Below are 6,000 nucleotides of genomic sequence, written 5' to 3'. Positions count from 1 at the left end.
CAGAAACTAACACAGCATTGTAAATCAATTATACTCCAATAAAGATGTTAAAAAAAAAAAGAAGTCAAGTGTCAAAGCAGTTGCAGAAGTCTAGGAGGGGGACTTGATCTTCCACAAGCCATGGAATTGACATAGATAAAACCAATTACATGTAGGTCTCTGAGGAGTAAGGGGACTCCAGCTGACAATAACTGAGAATTATATTGATAATAACAACTATAGCTACCATTTACAGGGCACTTATGGACAAAGCATGAAGAACCATAGCCTTATGTTATAAACTTGGAGTATATTTTTATGTCATTTAACTACAGGTAACTACAGATCTCAGATTGTTTTCATGTCATTGTTTCTCATTTTATCTCTTCTGTTGGCAGTTAGCATCATGCTCGTCACTTCTGGGCAATGAAGTATTCCTTGATTCCTCTCTTGATAAGCTGAAGGGCTTTTATTTTACCTTCATAGCAAAAATATTCAATGGAGAGGGAAAAGGAGACGCCTAGAAAGCTGAAGGAAGGCTAAAAGAAGACAACCAAAATTGTTGTCTGGGCTCTGTCCATCTCACCTGCATTCAGCAATAACCCTCTTGCTGGCCGCTGCTTCCACCTTTGGCCTCCTCACAAAACGTGTGAAATTCAGATCACGTCACTCCTCCACATCCACCACTGATTTCCCCTTTCATGGGTAAACTCCAGTTTTGCCATGAGCTCTGGTTGACCAAATAGACTGCCAGGTATTTCTCCAAAAAAGATGGGTTGATTTGGGATCGGCAGAGAATTACAACTTGGGATCTCCAACCGTGGTGAGTCACGTGCAAGTCCCCCACAGTAAGGGAAGGAGAGACTTTGTAGAGAGGAAAGGGAAGTTGGGAAAGTTACAGTAAACCCAGAATCCATGGCTTTTCATTGGCTGAGTCCTCATAAAAAGAAGAGCAGTCTTTCTTTTTCCTGTTGGGCTCAGCTATCATCTCAGGACACGAGAGCTCCCCCTTCTGGTCTCCAAACTTTATTTAATTGAGGTTTCTGTTTCTTAAATTTTACAGTTGCAAGCCTTATGTGATCTGTGCTCTAGACGCAGCTCCCTCCAGTTCACAGCATCTCTCACTGCTCTCTCCTGTGTTCATTTCACTCCAAGCACCCTCCAGCCTCAGGGCCTTCCCACTTGCCCATCTGTCGGCCTGCACTACTTCTCTCTCAAGTGGTCAAATGGTTCCTTCCCTCACTCCTGATAGTATTACCTGTGAGGCTTTTCCCAATCACCTGATACAAAATAACAAACCTCTCTCATTGCCTCTTCCCCTTTACCTGATTTCTTATTCTTCGTAACACTTTCACTAGATATCCCATTATATTTGTTTGTTGTCTCTCTCTCTCCTCTAGTGTAAACTCCCTGCAGACAGGGACTTGGTCCATTTTATTCATTTTACATCCAGCACTTAGAACAGTGCCTGATGTCTAGTAGAAACACAGTTTATGTTTTCAACAGGTTTACTGAGATATATTTGATACAACCTTATTTTTGAGTGAATAAATGAATGACTAAATAAATGAGCAAGGGAAAAAAGAGAGAAATAAAAGTTAAGGAAGTAGTTCCTTGTTTAAATAAGGTATCTTCTTGGGAGTTACTGCTTGAAGCTAGATATCTGTCTATCGGAGGTCATTAAAACAATCTTATCATGACTCACATAATGATCAAAAAGAAAACAGATTGAATTTGAGGCAAGGGCTTTAATAATAGAAGATTATGGCTTTTGAGAATCTAAAACCCACTTATCTGTGTTGTTGTTTTTGTTTTTAACTCTGTACTCTGTAGTTGTTTCTTTCCAAAGAATAAACAATGGTGTCACCGTGAAATCCATAATTAATGCAATATTTTTTTTCCTGAGTTCTGAAGAAAACACAGGCCTTTCCCATAAGAAAATTTAAAAATATATTTAAGGACTACATAGACTGCCTTCTTCTAGTGTGAAGGCTGTAATCATGAAGTAAATCCGTGGATATTCCCCCGAGCTCTTGATACAAAGACTGCTCCAAGCGTGGCTCAAAGTCCAGCAGCCTCAGCATCACGTGGGAGCTTGATAAGAGTGCAGAATATGGGCCTTACCTTGACCTCTAGAGTCGGAATCTGCATTTGAACAGGTGATTCTTAGGGATATTTAAGTTTGGAAAGCACTACTCTAAGTAGCTTTTGCTGTAGTCTAGAAGGAGGTCCGTGCAGACTAATTCTGTTTGCTGAGAGTTTTGTCTGGGAATTCAGAGCCCCATGTACCTACACCCCAAAAACAGAAGGGGAGCCCTCATCCCCCCAATTGCCAGATCTAATTGGAGTTGCTTCCTGTTCTTTGCAGGGCTGGCAGGGTTAAATGGACTAGTAGAAGCGGCATAAGGAGAGAAGGAAAACCAAAAAACCTGCTGCCCCCTGTTTGTGGGAATGGAGGAAGCCAGGGAATCTGGCAGAGCCCTGGACCTCAGAGAGGTACTGAGGACAGAATCAGAGCAGGAAGAAAACAGAAAGGGAAACAGAGTCAAGATTTTATACTTCTACTTCTGTTTCTTGTTCTCTGAGTCTCTCTGGTTATTTTAATTTCTTTATAACATTTCCCCTACATTTCTGCTTTCTCTTTTTTTCTTCTCTGGAAAAATAATGATAGTAATAATGATAATACCTTATACATACCATGATACTCTACACTATCTGGTTCATAATGGATAGAACAATATATTATAGAATGCAATTTTATAGAATTCTTTGCAAATGAGGAATATTCCATAACTTTCTCACATTTTCTTTATTGGCTTATCATTAAAAGTAGTTCTTGTTTGCATTCATTTTGGCAAATTTTGGAGGTTTCTCTGGTGCACAAAGTCATCTTTGTTATTGCCACCATGAGGGTGGGGAGGAGGCTTATTAGCAAAATCCCGGAGGTGAAAGACTGCAGAGGGAGAATTCAAGAAACTAGAAACGAAGTGTAAGCGCTCAATGCTTTGGCATGGTGGTGACTCACCAAACACAAATGACTTCCCAGACCCTATCTGCACCATCCACTTTACTCCTTTGCCTTGAAAATGAGTATAACTACAAAGAAAATGGGATAAGGGAGGTATAAAATGTGCCATCTGGGTCCTTAGCAAGCTCCGTGTTTTATTCAAATTCTTAGTCTTTACAATTTTTTTTCACCTTCTATTTTGATTTATTTCATAAACATTGCAAAACGAAAGTGGCCCATCAGCTTTGCAGCCAAGCCACACACTGGATTATACTTTCCCCTTCTAAATGGGTTTGCTGATGAGTTGAAACAAAAGCCTGAAAGAAAATAATCCAAAACTTTCTTGGACTCCTCAAGATGTCAAATCTCCTGATTCTCTGACACCAACTCTGTTTAACTCACTTTGATTTTGGGTCTCTACCTACAGACGCCATGAAAAAAAAAAAATAGAGAGGTCTTCTGGGTTCAGGTTGAACTGCAGATTCAGACAATGAACAAAGATGTGCTTTAGATTCTTCAGTTACTGAAACTGAATAACTCATTTTCTTGAAAGCAGATAAAAACAGACCAGATTCCTAGAATTTATATAATATTGAAATAAATGCTTGAACATTGTATTCCCATTTCTTCACTTTACATATGTTTCATTTCTCAGATATCATAAAATCTATAGGCAGAAGCAGTGAGTTTTTTTGAGCGAAAGGATAAGGTGGGTTTTTTTCACAAAGTCTCACACTTTATCAGAAGTGGACACTCTGCTCAGGAATGCCTTTAAGTTATTTAGTTAAGTCAGTTTTCGCCAGCTTTTTAGTTTTGTCTCCTGTAGGGTCAGCCTGATCAGAAGAGAAGGCAGGAAGAAGAGATCCTCAGCTAGCCTGACCCCAGGCCTGGTTACTGAGAGCAGAAACGGTCCTCAGGGTCGGTCAGAACAGAGGTGGTAGGAAAGGGCTTTCAGGAGTGAATATGACTCCCAAGACATAGTGAAAAAATGGGTCAGTGACCGGGCATCTGTAGAGACAGGTGGAGTCCAGCCAAGTGGCCAGACCCAAGGATTAGGTTCCAGAACCAAGGAACCAAAAAGTAGATAGACAGGAATGGATGTCATGCCTGGACTCTCAGCCCAGGGTGAGCAAAGCCCAACTGTGCCTGTTCAGGTTTTAACCCAAGTGAAGTTGGACAAGATTGTTCACTTATGGCTGTTCTTTATAAAGCTGCATGCACTCTCTACCCCACATTCTAAGGGAGCCATTGTAACTGTTGACAAGAACAAGTAGAGAGAGAGCTGGATGTCAGTCCTCAGTGGCCCCCTCAGCCAGTTAACTTAAGTAAGTGTGCACGGTGGCAAGAAGAAACATCCCTGATTGTGGTGAAAAGCTACTCTCCTGGTGTGGCTTATGAGTTTAATTTTTTAGTATATTGCTTTGCTGATGGGAATGTTTTTCTTAAAAGCACAAGAGATTGGCATAAAAAAATAAACTGCCAAGGAAAGCTGAAAATAAAGTGCATTGTTCTGTCCAATGAGTCACAGTTCCAGGCAAAGCCTTTGGAGTAGCCACGCCTTGGAGCTTCCACTCTGTAGACACAGCATGAGCGAGGGGAAAAAACCCACGGCTGGGAATCAGCCCGAGAAGACAAGACAGCTAAGTTGACCTCTGAGCTGTATGTAGCATGAGCAACTCTGGCAGTCACGTGGTGACCAGAGATATTCTATTCTCCAACACCCCCAGGGGAACACCAAAACCCAAGCAACTTCCTTCAAGAGGGATAAAGAGGGAAACTGCTCCAGAGCAGAAGAGATACCTTCTAGAACTGATACTTTCAAAGTTGGGGAGATCATTTTCACACTATAACCCAGGGCTTCTTCGTAATCTGCTTTAATTTACTTCTCTGATTCTGTTCATTCATTCATTCAACAAATATTTATTGAGTGTTTACTGATCTAGGTGCTGAGGAGGTAGTGATAAAAACAGACAGGGTCCTTCTCGCATAAGCCCTTCAGCGTGAAGGAGACAACCAATTACACAACATGAATGTGACATTGTAGGCATGATCATGCTTCAAAGGAGAGGTATCTGATGCACTGAAAGCATGAAAGAGGAGATTTGAGCTAGGTAGGGAGCTCAGCTCAGGCTTCCAGGACAGAACAGGAATTTGAAGGAAAACAGGTGTGAAGCAGTGGGAGAAAAGGTTCCAAACAGAAGGACAGTAAGAGAAAAATTCCCTTCAATATCCCTCAACATTTCAGCTCTTAACCCTTCATTTCTAGTTTCTTGAGAACATGAGAGACACGATACATTGAAAAACAATGGAACTTGGAATCAGTTGGTTTCATTCTAGCCCTATGACAATACTCACACAGCCTTGAACAAGTTACTTAGATTTTCTGAGCCTTAGTTTTGTCACCCATAAGATAGGAAGGATAAAACCCAGCACACAATAAAAGTTAGCACCTTCCCCCACTGGCTAATTTTCATAATCTTTCTGAGACTCAGTGTCTTCATTGAAAAACAGAAATAAAAAAATTATACCTGTATCTGGGAATTGACATTTAGGTGGGTTCATTTGTAAGCTCTAAAGCATTATATAATTATTGGGTAATATTATTAATCACTCATAAAATATTTGTGAGGCCTACTATATTCCATATCCTGTGATAACTACTGGAGAAATGGAAGTTTTTTTTTTTTTAATCTTTGGCTGCGTTGCTGCATGCGGGCTTTCTCTAGTTGTGGCGAGCGGGGGCTACTCTTCGTTTCGGTGCACAGGCTTCTCACTGCAGTGGCTTCTCTTGTTGTGGAGCACGGACTCTAGGCACGCGGGCTTCAGTAGTTGTGGCTCATGGGCTCTAGAGTGCAGGCTCAGTAGCTGTGGCGTACGGCGGGGGCTACTCTTCGTTTCGGTGCACAGGCTTCTCACTGCAGTGGCTTCTCTTGTTGTGGAGCACGGACTCTAGGCACGCGGGCTTCAGTAGTTGTGGCTCATGGGCTCTAGAGTGCAGGCTCAGTAGCTGTGGC

The 6,000-nt window shown here is 41.5% G+C and overlaps 1 protein-coding gene across 10 annotated transcripts in view; it reads right to left on the bottom strand.

The window, feature by feature from the left end:
• ODF2L (outer dense fiber of sperm tails 2 like) overlaps positions 1–6,000 on the bottom strand; it is a 138,090-nt gene that overhangs the window by 55,068 nt on the left and 77,022 nt on the right. The window contains exon 1 of one of the 10 annotated variants that reach the window (XM_055084490.1): positions 566–674. The exons of the other annotated variants lie outside the window; for them this stretch is intronic. The gene's annotated coding sequence lies outside the window, so the exon portion shown is untranslated. Of the gene's footprint in view, positions 1–565; positions 675–6,000 lie in introns of those variants that run through there. 10 annotated transcript variants of the gene reach the window in all.

The sequence above is a fragment of the Physeter macrocephalus genome, chromosome 4, assembly GCF_002837175.3.
Source record: "Physeter macrocephalus isolate SW-GA chromosome 4, ASM283717v5, whole genome shotgun sequence".
Taxonomy (NCBI): Eukaryota; Metazoa; Chordata; class Mammalia; order Artiodactyla; family Physeteridae; genus Physeter; species Physeter macrocephalus.
Note: the sequence above shows the minus strand (reverse complement) of the source record. Positions and strands in the feature narration are given on the sequence as shown.